The sequence below is a fragment of the Heptranchias perlo genome, chromosome 4 (genome assembly GCF_035084215.1).
Source record: "Heptranchias perlo isolate sHepPer1 chromosome 4, sHepPer1.hap1, whole genome shotgun sequence".
Lineage (NCBI taxonomy): Eukaryota > Metazoa > Chordata > Chondrichthyes > Hexanchiformes > Hexanchidae > Heptranchias > Heptranchias perlo.
In genome coordinates this window covers 33,622,098-33,635,371 of record NC_090328.1, presented here as the reverse complement: position 1 = coordinate 33,635,371, position 13,274 = coordinate 33,622,098, and the positions used below count along the sequence as shown (strand labels likewise).

Sequence of the window (13,274 nt, the reverse complement as noted above, 5' to 3'; positions counted from 1 at the left end):
GAGGGGGAACCGTTAACAATATTAGCTAACATGGGGGCGAGGAAGGGAAGTTGGATGTTCATCAGTTTGATGGGAATAGGGTCGAGGGAGCAGGAGGTGGGTCTCATGGTCAAGATGAGTTTGGAGAGGGCATGAGGGGAGGTAGGAGAGAAACTAGAGAAAGATGCCTGTTCAGGGCTGGGGCAGGGGGGAACCTTAGGGGAAATTTGGCTTGGTGGGCTAGGGGAAGGGAAGGAAGCGGCAGAGGCAGCTGAACGGATGGTCTCAATCTTAGTGACAAAGAAGGCCGTGAGCTCCTTGCAACCTCTTGTTGGAGGTGAGGGTGGAGGGGGCAGGGGAGGGGGTTTAAGAAGACTGTGTGTAGTGTAGAAGAGAAGCTGGGGGTTATCTTTGCATTCCAGGATCATCCTATCCTATCATTATTAAGCACTATCGGGTCCAGGATGGAATAGTGAGCAGTTTTGGCAGAGGAGAGCAGGACCTGATAGTGCTTTATGTGATCCAGCCAGATCTAGTGATGAATGGCTAAACCAGTTGTCTGCTATAAACCTTCAAGTCTGCATCCCTTGGACTTAAGGGAGCGGCTATCAAAGCCCCCAGGACTAGTCTTAAACACGAGCTGAAAATATATCCAGAGTTTTAAAAAAAAAGGATAAGGGTAACGCAGTGGATGTGGTATACATGGATTTCAGTAAGGCCTTTGATAAAGTCCCCCACAGGAGACTGGTCAAGAAGGTACGAGCCCATGGAATCCAGGGTGCCTTGGCACTTTGGATACAAAACTGGCTTAGTGGCAGAAGGCAGAGGGTGATGGTCGAAGGTTGTTTTTGTGACTGGAAGCCTGTGGCCAGTGGGGTACCACAGGGATCGGTGCTGGGTCCCTTGCTGTTTGTGGTCTACATTAATGACTTGGATATGAATGTAAAAGGTATGATCAGTAAGTTCGCTGATGATACAAAGATTGGTAGGGTGGTAAATAGCGAGGAGGATAGCCTCAGTCTGCAGGACGATATAGATGGGTTGGTCAGATGGGCGGAACAGTGGCAAATGGAATTTAACCCGGAAAAGTGCGAGGTGATGCACTTTGGAGGGACTAACAAGGCAAGGGAATACACAATGAATGGGAGGACCCGAGGCAAGACAGAGGGTCAGAGGGATCTTGGTGTGCAAGTTCACAGATCCCTGAAGGCGGCGGAACAGGTAGATAAGGTGGTAAAGAAGGCATATGGGATACTTGCCTTTATTAGCCGAGGCATAGAATATAAGAGCAAGGAGGTTATGATGGAGCTGTATAAAACACTGGTTAGGCCACAGCTGGAGTACTGTGTGCAGTTCTGGTCGCCACACTACAGGAAGGATGTGATCGCTTTGGAGAGGGTGCAGAGGAGATTCACCAGGATGTTACCAGGGCTGGAGCGCTTCAGCTATGAAGAGAGACTGGGAAGATTGGGTTTGTTTTCCTTGGAGCAGAGGAGGCTGAGGGGGGACATGATTGAGGTGTACAAAATTATGAGGGGCACAGATAGGATGGATACTAAGGAGCTTTTTCCCTTCGTTGAGGGTTCTATAACAAGGGGACATAGATTCAAGGTAAAAGGCGGGAGGTTTAGAGGGGATTTGAGAAAGAACTTTTTCACCCAGAGGGTGGTTGGAGTCTGGAACTCACTGTCTGAAAGGGTTGTGGAGGCAGGAACCCTCACAACATTCAAGAAGCATTTGGATGAGCACTTGAAATGCCATAGCATACAAGGCTACGGACCAAATGCTGGAATATGGGATTAGAGTAGACAGGGCTGATGGCCGGTGCGGACACGATGGGCCGAAGGGCCTCTATCCGTGCTGTATAACTCTATGACCAAAAATTGAACAACTGGTACCGAAGTATAAATATCCAAAAATAAACAATACACTTTAATGTGCAATAGGCTTCTTGAGTGAGGTGGGATAGCTGTACTGATTAGAAACAACATGATGGCAATAGAAAAAAGGGACATAAGTAACATTAAGATAGATTGAGACAAAGGATAAGAAGGGATCGATCACGTTAATAGGTATATTCTACAGACCACGTAATAGTGGAAGGGAAGTAGAGGTTGAAATATGTAGTCAAATCTATGAAATGAGTAAATCATCGAATAATAATCATGAGAGATTTTAACTACCCCCAAATAAAGTGGCAAGAAGAAGTAGGGAAAGGGGAATGGAATTTTTACAGTGTCTACAGGACTCCTTTCTTACCCAGTATGTGAGAAGCCCAACAGGAGAGGAATGACTGCTGGATTTAGTAATGGGAAATGAAGCAGAGCAGATAAGAGAAATAAGCGATGGGGAACATCTAGGCAATAGCCATCATAACATAATAAGGTTTAAAATAATGATTGAGAAAGACATAAGTAAGACAAAGACCAAAGTAATAGATTGGAAAAAGGCACATTTTGAGGGGATAAGAATGGAACTAGGGAAGGTAAACTGGAAATAAAATGACAGACAAAGAGATAGAACAGTAGCGGGAAATATTTAAAACGGTGATCAATAGAGTTCAGGAAAAATATATTTCTCTCAAAAGCATGAACAAACTAGCCAATAATGAAACACCATGGTTGAATAAAGAGATAAGGGTAAAATTGAAACTAAAGAAAAAGGCATACACTAAGTACATAGACAATAAAGGAGAAGATGACAAAAGGAAATACAAAGAGATTAGAAAAGTCAAAAAAACAATTAGGAAAGCAAAGAGGAACTACAAAATTAAATTATCAAGGAATATAAAAAGAAATAGCGAAGTATTCTACAGACTCATAACAAAAGAAAGATCAGAATAGGGATAGGACCACTAAGGGATGCACAAGATAAACTCACAGGTAACAACAGCAAAATGGCAGAAATATTAAATAATTACTTTGCCTCAGTATTTACCAGGGAGACTAACAAGGTGGGCATGACATTAGAAGAAGAGGTCGAAAAAGATATAAAGTCATTTAAGATAGAAAGAGGGGGAGATAATTGATAAACTAATCAAACTTAGGATAAAACCCCGGTCCGGATGGAATGTGTCCGTGCATATTAAAAGAAGTTAGGGAGGAGATAGCAGAGGCACTATTACATACAAATAAAAATTCATTAGGAAAGGGAATAGTGACAGAAGATTGCCAGACACTAATGTTATTCTTATATTTAAAAAGTGAAATAGAACAGGTCCAGGGAACTATAGACCAGTTAGCTTAATGTCGATGGCAGGAAAGAAAATGGGATCTTTACTCAAAGATGTAATAGAAAAACTTAGAAAGAAAATTTAATAAAGAATAGTCAGCACGGATTTCCAGAAGGGAAAGTCATCCTTGACCAACCTTATTGAATTCTTCGAAGAAGTAACAGAAAGAGTAGACAAGGGTAATGCAGCAGATGTAATATATTTGGATTTTCAGAAGGCCTTTGATAAGGTACCACATTGTAGACTCATGACTAAGGTCAGAGCACATGGAGTCAGGGGACAGGTAGCAGAATGGATAGCAAGTTGGCTACAAAACAGAAAACAGGGGTTAAGGGTAACTACTCGAAGTGCAGATCTCACATCGCTGCTGGCAATGCTAATGTAAATCTGCCAGATTAGCTAAGGCTGGAATCTTGGAAGACCTGGTAAAAATTGTCTTCCTGGATGCTGACCTTGGTGAATCTGGCAAGTATGCCATGGGGTTGCTGTCTGCAGCTGAGGCCTGTTCTTCAGTAATCTGCAGTGCAAATGCCCCACTGGCATTAACATTAAAGCAGTATCAATGTAGTCTACTTTACCATCATTTTACTTGCTAAAAACAAACCAACTCATAGCAGTTTTTAGCAACAGCTGTTCTAATGATTGTTAATAAAGTGTTTAACCCCCCATGATGGGTATTGAGTTCAGAACAATTCACACGTCTAAATTAATGTTGTTGCACAAATTTACATGGGATAAAAAGTTGTTGAGCAATTCCTTTGTATATATCCCTTGAGATTAAACTGTGCATCTGTTCATTGTGTATTAACAATCCGAGTTGTTGATTTTAAAATGTTTTCCTTAATCATTGGGTAATTTCCATGATTTCTTTGTCAACTAGCTTTTTCTTTGCCTTTTTTGTTTTATTACTGTTCTATGATAATAAATTGTATTACTGTGTTTTCTTGACCTTGGTTAAAAGGAAACCACTAATGTTGGAATCTGAAATAAAGGAATGAGCAGCAGGAAGATCAGCATGTGAAATAAGATTAACGTTTTGTGTGTAACCTACCATCTGAGCACTCTCTTTTAGATGCTGATTGACCTGCTGTGAGTTTCCAGCCTTTTCTGTTTGCATTGCATCATATTATGGGACTGTTTTTGTACCGTCTATGGAGTGCTGGCAACAGTATCATTGCAAGTTAATTGATTATTTTCCCCCATCCCACAAAGTAAACTTACAATAAATTATTGTTATTTTATGACACTATCTTTCTAATAAATCAGTGAGACAGTTCCCATTAAGGATCCCCAACTCAAAGAACATATGGAACACTATACGGCCATTTGATCCTCTAAGTTTACTGCATCCAGCGGATTGTAATTGAGCAAAATGTTATTATCTGATTCCTAGCTCTCAAGCCTAAATCAATTTAGATTCCAGCTTCTATCCCTCACAGCCGCCAGCAACAGCATTTTTTCTGACTCCTTTACAGACTTCCCACTAGGTGGCAGTTTAATCCATAATTGAAGCATGACCTCTAATCTTACTAATCCAATTTAATTTCAAAGTTTGCTGGTTTACACTTCATCTGCACTCCGTATGTACATTATTTTATATTATTACAAATTTGAGTTATATGTTCAGTTAGCTTTGTTTTGATCTGTCTGACTACAGTGATCTAAGTGCAGGAATTGTTTTTGATATCCTCCTTTGTACCTTTTCTAATGTAGCAATGTTTTTTTAAAAACTAATTCCTAATGCAATACTCTGGGTGTGGTCTCCCTACAGTACTGCATAAAGAATAATAAAAGGAAGACTGAATAACCAGACAGAACTTCAGTTAAGCGGTTCTGATAACATCATTTAAATGTGAGAGTGGTTCATAAGCATCTGCAGAAATCTGAGATTAAATTTCCGCCAGTTATTTTTTATGTTTAACATAAACAGAATTTAGCTTTTTAAAGATATGTTTTTGCAACAAGCAAGCTCAGCAAGATAGAGGCAGCTTGATGTGGGGTGATGGTTTCATAGAAAATAATGGAACACCACCAACGAGGAATATGAGTCAAGACAAAGGACACTGAGATTGGTACTGCAGCCTCTATTAATCTTCACAGACAGGCACTGGTCACATCCAGTGCTTGGGGAAGGCACTAAGTGGTTCTGCACCTCCACAGGGATGAAAAAATCCACTCCTTACCACTCTGCTGACAGCAAGACATCTGTCTACCCAGTTGGTCAGGAAATGGTCCACAGGGAAAACAAAAAAGAAAACAAAGAAGGTCTTCTTTAGCTGAGCACACTATTAAAAAAAAATGAAATATTAACGTGGGATTCTGCAATATTATAAAGAAAGAACATATGAATTAAGAGCAGGAGTAGGCCATTCGGCCCCTCGAGCCCGCTCTGCCATTTGATAAGATCATGGCTGATCTGACTGTGACCTCAATCCTACTTTCCCGTCTACCTACCACCTTTGACTCCCTTGTTAATCAGGAATCTATCTAACTCAGCCTTAAAAATATTCAATGACCATCGCTCTCTGGGGAAGGGTGTTCCACAGACTCACAACCCTCTGAGAGAAAAAATTTCTCCTCATCTCCGTCTTAAATGGGAGACCCCTTATTTTTAAACTGTGGCCCCTACTTCTAGTCTCTTCCACAAAGGGAAACATCCTCTCAGCATCTACCCCTTCTAGTCCCCTCAGGATTTTATATGTTTCAATAAGATCACCTCTCATTCTTCTAAACGCCAATGTATATAGGCCCAACTTGTCCAACCTTTCCTCAAGATAAGCCCCTCATCCCAGGAATCAGTTGAGTGAACCTTCTCTGAACCGCCTCCAAAGCAATGACACTTTCCTTTGTGTCATCAGCAAATTTAGCAACCATACATTCGGTCCCTTCATCTAAGTCATTGATATGGATTGTAAATAGTTGAGGCCCCAGCACTGATTCCTGTGGCACTCCACTCGTTACATCTTGCCAACCTGAAAATGACCCATTTATGCCTACTCTCTGTTTCCTGTTAGCTAACCAATCCTTTATCCATGTGAATATGTTACCCCCTACACCATGAGCTCTTATTTTGTGTAGTAGCCTTTGATGAGGCACCTTGTCAAAAGCCTTCTGGAAATCTAAGTACACCACATCTACAGGAACAGGATCCCCTTTATCCACATTGCTTGTTATTTCCTCAAAGAACCCTAATAAATTAGTCAAACACGATTTCCCTTTCACAAAGCCGTGTTGATTCTGCTTGATTGCATTGAGATTTTCTAAGTGCCCTGCTCTAACCTCCTTAATAATAGATTCTAGCATTTTCCCTATGACAGATGTTAAGCTAACCAGCCTGTAGTTTCCTGCTTTCTGCCTCCCTCTTCTTGAATAGAGGAGTTACATTCGCTACTTTCCAATCTGATGGGACCCTTCCAGAATCTAGGGAATTTTGGAAAATTAATACCAATGCATCTACTATCTCTGCAGCCACTTCTTTTAAGGCCCTAGGATGAAGTCTGTCAGGACCTGGGGACTTGTCAGCTTTTAGTTCTAATTTTTTTTTCAGAACCCTTTCCCTGGTGATTGTAAATGTTTTAAGTTCCTCCCTCCCTTTCACCTATTGATTCACAATTATTTCTGGCATGTTATTTGTATCCTCTACAATGAAGATGGACGCAAAATATCTGTTCAATTCATCCACCATTTCCTTGTTCTCCATTATTAATTCCCCAGATACTCTCTAGACGACCAATGCTCACTTTACTTACTCTTTTCCTTTTTAAATACCTGTAGAAACTCTTACTATCTATCTGTTTTTATATTTCTAGCTAGCTTTCTCTTATACTCTCATTTCTCCCTCCTTATTATTCTTTTAATTGTAAACAATTTTACAACACCAAGTTATAGTCCAGCAATTTTATTTTAAATTCACAAGCTTTCGGAGGCTACCTCCTTCCTCAGGTGAACGATGTGAAAATGAAATCCTCGAAATGAAATCGCATTTATAATTCACAGAACAATGCTTAGTGATTACAGACAGTTTTTTCAACTGCCCATTGCCAAGGCAATCAGTGTGCAGACAGACAGGTGTTACCTGCCAGGTCTCAGAATATACAAATCACCAAAAAAAACAACAAACAAAAAAAAACAGAGATAGAGAGGTAGAAACATAGAAAAGACAGCAACTGACCCGTTATATTAAAAACAGATAACATTTGTTCGCTGGTGGGGTAACGTGTAGCGTGACATGAACCCAAGATCCCGGTTGAGGCCGTCCTCATGGGTGCGGAACTTGGCTATCAATTTCTGCTCGACGATTTTGCGTTGTCGTGCGTCTCGAAGGCCGCCTTGGAGTACGCTTACCCGAAGGTCGGTGGCTGAATGTCCTTGACTGCTGAAGTGTTCCCCGACTGGGAGGGAACCCTCCTGTTTGGCGATTGTTGCGCAGTGTCCGTTCATCCGTTGTCGCAGTGTCTGCATGGTCTCACCAATGTACCATGCTCTGGGGCATCCTTTCCTGCAACGTATGAGGTAGACAACGTTGGCCGAGTCACAGGAGTATGAACCATGCACCTGGTGGGTGGTGTCCTCTCGTGTGATGGTGGTATCTGTGTCGATGATCTGGCATGTCTTGCAGAGGTTACCGCGGCAGGGTTGTGTGGTGTCGTGGACGCTGTTCTCTTGAAAGCTAGGTAATTTGCTGCGAACGATGGTCTGTTTGAGGTTGGGTGGCTGTTTAAAGGCGAGTAGTGGAGGTGTGGGGATGGCCATAGCGAGGTGTTCGTCGTCATTGATGACATGTTGAAGGCTGCGGAGAACATGGCGTAGTTTCTCCGCTCCGGGGAAGTACTGGACGACAAAGGGTACTCTGTTGGTTGCGTCCCGTGTTAGTCTCCTGAGGAGGTCTATGCGATTTTTTGCTGTGGCCCGTCGGAACTGTCGATCGATGAGTCGAGCGTCATATCCCGTTCTTACTAGGGCGTCTTTCAGCGTCTGTAGGTGTCCATCGCGTTCCTCCTCGTCTGAGCAGACCCTGTGTATTCGCAGGGCCTGTCCATAGGGGATGGCCTCTTTGACGTGGTTAGGGTGGAAGCTGGAAAAGTGGAGCATCGTGAGGTTGTCCGTGGGCTTGCGGTAGAGTGAGGTGCTGAGGTGCCCGTCTTTGATGGAGATTCGTGTGTCCAAGAAAGAAACTGATTCTGAGGAGTAGTCCATGGTGAGCTTGATGGTGGGATGGAACTTGTTGATGTTATCGTGTAGTCTCTTCAGTGATTCTTCGCCGTGGGTCCATAGAAAGAAAATGTCGTCGATGTATCTGGTGTATAGTGTTGGTTGGAGGTCTTGTGCAGTGAAGAAGTCGTGCTCGAACTTGTGCATGAAAATGTTGGCGTATTGGGGTGCGAATTTGGTCCCCATGGCTGTTCCGTGTGTTTGGGTAAAGAACTGGTTATCGAAGGTGAAGACATTGTGATCCAGGATGAAGCGGATGAGTTGTAGGATGGCGTCCGGAGATTGGCTGTTGTTTGGTTTGAGTATTGATGCTGTCGCAGCGATGCCGTCATCGTGGGGGATACTGGTGTATAGTGCCGAGACGTCCATCGTGGTGAGAAGTGTTCCTGGTTCAACAGGTCCGTGGGTACTGAGTTTTTGTAGGAAGTCTGTAGTGTCGCGACAGAAGCTGGGGGTTCCATGTACGATGGGTTTCAGGATGCCCTCGATGTATCCAGAGAGGTTCTCACACAGGGTTCCGTTGCCTGATACGATAGGACGTCCGGGTGTGTTGGCTTTGTGTATCTTTGGGAGGCAGTAGAAGTCTCCCACGCGGGGAGTACGTGGGATGAGAGTGCGTAGGATGCTTTGAAGGTCTGGATCGAAGGTCTTGATCAGTTTGTTGAGCTGGTGGGTGTGTTCTTTGGTCGGGTCTGCGGGTAACCGTCTGTAGTGTTCCTGGTTGTCCAGTTGTCGGTATGCTTCTTTGCAATAGTCCATTCTGTTCTGTATGACTATGACTGGAGCCTCCGAAAGCTTGTGAATTTAAAATAAAATTGCTGGACTATAACTTGGTGTTGTAAAATTGTTTACAATTGTCAACCCCAGTCCATCACCGGCATCTCCACATCATTATTCTTTTAGTCATTCTTTGCTTTTTTTTACATTCTGTCCAATCTTCTAACCTGCCCACTAATCTTCGTGGAATTGTATGCTTTTTCTTTCAATTTGATACTATCTTTAACTTCCTTAGGTAGCCACGGATGGTATGTCCTTCCCTTAGAGTCTTTCTTTCTCACCGTAATGTATCTTTGCTGAGTGTTATGAAATATCTCATTAAATGTCTGCCACTGCATCTCTTCTGACCTATCCCTTAACCTAAGTTCCCAGTTCACTTCAGCCAGCTCTGTCTTCATGCCCTCATAATTGCCCTTATTTAAGTTTAAAACGCTAGTCTTAGACCTACTCTTCTCTCCCTCAAATTGAATGCAAAATTCAAATCATATTGTGGTCACTGCTACCTTGAGTCTCCTATACAATGAGGTCATTCATTAATTCTGTCTCATTACACATTGCCAGATCTAGAATAGCCTGCTCTCTGGTTGGCTCTAAAATGTGCTGCTCTAAGAAACTTTCCCAAAAGTGGTCCCTAAAAAACATGAAAACCATTTTGAAATAAAATTCAAAAGATACTATAAACCGGCAAGAAATAAATGCCCCTGTGACTCAGTGGATAAATTCAACTTGTGGAAGTGTGGCACTAAGTCAAACAGACCAGAGAGATCTCTTGTCGAAGCATAAACATGATGAGCGATATTTGGAACGCTATCTTTAAAGTGCAGAGCTAAACTGTGTGGATTGCCAAAACTCACACTTATGGGTCAGTTTAGAGTGTTTGATGCTGGAGTGGTCAATACTTCAAAGCTGCTCCTCACCAGAGAAATTTACAGCTACTTAGAAGATTCTATTTTGCCTTTTGCATCACGGAAAATTATACATGATACAGTTTGAATTTCTGTTTTATTTAATCCTGATTTTTTTTTTAAGGAACTAATTTTAAACATGCTGCTAATTTGTGAAATAAATGGACAGACTTCTCGTGTGAGGTTAGAATAATCTGTTGCACTAAATACTGAATGTGTAGACTATTTTAAAAAGAGAACTGGATGGGTTTTGTTGTAGAATAAAAGGATAGCTTAGGGACCAGGGAGCTTGAGGTTACTATAGAGGGTGGCTGACTGCAACATTGAGCTGCGGGCTTGATGACCACATTGTGTATTGTTTCATTGATAAATATTCTTCTTGTTTATTACCCTTACCAGCCTATTCATCTCATTGAGTGTACTTGAGCTGATGAACACCTTTTTGAATTTGAATATGATTTTAAATACAGCTTGGATTGGAATTTAATTAAAATTTGCAAAAAAAATTTCTTCAAAATGCATTGGTCTCCTCAAAAATTTCTAATCTTTTAGAGTACATTTAAATTCGGCACAGGACTGTTACTACACCTAATTAGCTGGTTGATTACTGCAAGATGGTCACATTACATCCAGAAGGAGCAGGTGAGATTTCTCGGATCCCTCCGTCCTTAGCCAAACTACTAAGTGGAGCATGTGACACTTTAGATCTTGCTTCCAATGTCTATTCAAGGGAACACACATATTACCAATGTAGTGAGCACGGGTTTCACAAGCTGAGCTCTGCCTTAGTTGAATTAATTCATGTAGTATTGCTGTCTCAGCACACAAACGTTTTTGGACAGAAGAAGCCATCCCTTTTTCATGAATCAATCCCACCTACTCACTTCAGCATATTCTTCAATCCTTTCTCTCTCTAGAAATACATTTAAATGCCTCATAAACCAATTTATATGTCTGCTTTAATGGTCTTCTCTGGTAAATAATTTCCCAAGTTCATTACCTTTTGAATGTAAATACCATCTGATTTCCCTTGTCCCAAAATCCTAACCGGCTATTTAAACCTTTCACCATAGTGAATAGTTGATTTTACTAATTCTCTTCATAATCTTAAAAATTTCAATTAAGTCAATTTAAAGTCTTTTTTTGAAACTAAGAAGCCTATTTGCTGTAAACTTTCCTCATAATTTAAATTCATGATTCAACAAATAATTTTCATTGCCTGTCCCTGTACTCTCTCAAAGGCAATAACATCCTTCCCAATATTAGGTGACCAGAAGTGTGCACTGTATTCCAGATGGAGTCTGTCCAGTGCTTGTCATCAAAGTTGAAGTTCTTGGAATAAAAGGGGCAGTGGTAGCATGGATGTGAAATTGATTAAGTAACAGGAAACTGAGAGTAGTGGTGAACAGCTATTTTTCGGACTGGAGGTGTTCCCCAGGGATCGGTATTAGGACCACTGCTTTTCTTGATATATATTAATGACTTGGATTTGGGTGTACAGGGCACAATTTCAAAATTTGCCGATGATACAAACCTTGGAAGTGTAGTAAACAGTGAGGAGGATAGTGATAGACTTCAAGAGGACATGGTGGAATGGGCGGACACGTGGCAGATGAAATTTAACGCAGAGAAGTGCGAAGTAATACATTTTGGTAGGATGAATGAGGAGAGGCAATATAAACTAAAGGGTACAATTCTAAAAGGGGTGCAGGAACAGAGAGATCTGGGGGTATATGTGCACAAATCGTTGAAGGTGGCAGGGCAGATTGAGAAAGCGGTTAAAAAAGCAAACTGGATCCTGGGCTTTATAAATAGAGGCATGGAGTACAAAAGCAAGGAGGTTATGATGAACCTTTTATAAAACACTGGTTCAGCCAGAACTGGGGTATTGTGTCCAATTCTGGGCACTGCACTTTAGGAAGGATGTGAAGGCCTTAGGGAGAGTGCAGAAGAGATTTACTAGAATGGTTCCAGGGATGAAGGACTTCAGTTATGTGACTAGACTAGAGAAGCTGGGGTTGTTCTCCTTAGAGCAGAGAAAGTTGAGAGGAGATTTGATAGAGGTATTCAAAATCATAAAGGGTCTAGACAGAGTAGATAGAGAGAAACTGTTCCCCTTGGCAGAAGGGTCAAGAACCAGAGGGCATAGATTTAAGGTGATTGGCAAAAGAACCAAAGGTGACATGAGGAAAAACTTTTTTACACAGCGAGTGATTATGATCTGGAATGGGGCACTGCCTGAGGGGGTGTCGTCAGCAGATTCAATCGTGGCTTTCAAAAGGGAATTGGATAAGTACTTGAAGGGAAAAAATTTGCAGGGCTATGGAGAAAGGGAGGGGAGTGGGACTAGCTGGATTGTTCTTGCAGAGAGCCGGCACGAACTCGATGGGCCGAATGGCCTCCTTCCATGCTGTAACCATTCTATGATTCTACAGTATTCTGGTAGTCCCCTGTTAATATGTAGTTTATATGTCACATTTTTTTAAAAAATAGATAAGACATTGTTATGTAATGCGAACAATATTGAATTAAGTAACTAAAATGTTAAAATTATACTCCTGTTGTTTGCGCTGTATCTATTGTGCAGTATCTATTTCTCTGTCAGTTAACTGCCCTTGGGCAGCAATTCACTGCAAACTCATTTTGAAGCTTTCTAGGCTATCCTTTGAGTACACGTTTAGAATTTGGCACATCTGTTGCATTTCAAACAAATCATAACTGGACAATTGTTTTTTTTTAAAGTATTTGAGAGAAAGAAAACTAGTCATTTCCTACAGTTTTTCTGACTGACATAATACTCAGCTGGTGTATTATGTCCAATTCTGGGCACCATACTTTAGGAAGGATGCCAAGGTCTTGGAGATGGTTCATAAGAAGAGATTTAATAGAATGCTACCAGAGATGAGCGACTTCAGTTATGCAGAAAGAATAGAGAAGCTGGGATTGTTCTCCTTAGGGCGGAGAGGTTAAGGAGAGATTTAATTGAGGTGTTCAAAATTATGAGGGGTTTTGATAGAGTACATAGGGAGAAACTGTTTCCACAAATTTAAGATAATTGGCAAATGAACCAGGGGGGAGATGGGGAAAGAAGTTTTTATGCAGTGAGTTGTTGTGATCTGGAATGGTGATGAAAGCAGATTCAAAGGAAAAATTTACAGGGATATGGGGAA

General features: G+C 41.5%; 1 protein-coding gene across 4 annotated transcripts in view; it reads left to right on the top strand.

Moving 5' to 3' along the window:
• The window catches only part of ptcd2 (pentatricopeptide repeat domain 2), a 41,774-nt gene that overhangs the window by 16,210 nt on the left and 12,290 nt on the right, over positions 1–13,274 (top strand). The gene's annotated exons all lie outside the window — the stretch shown is intronic.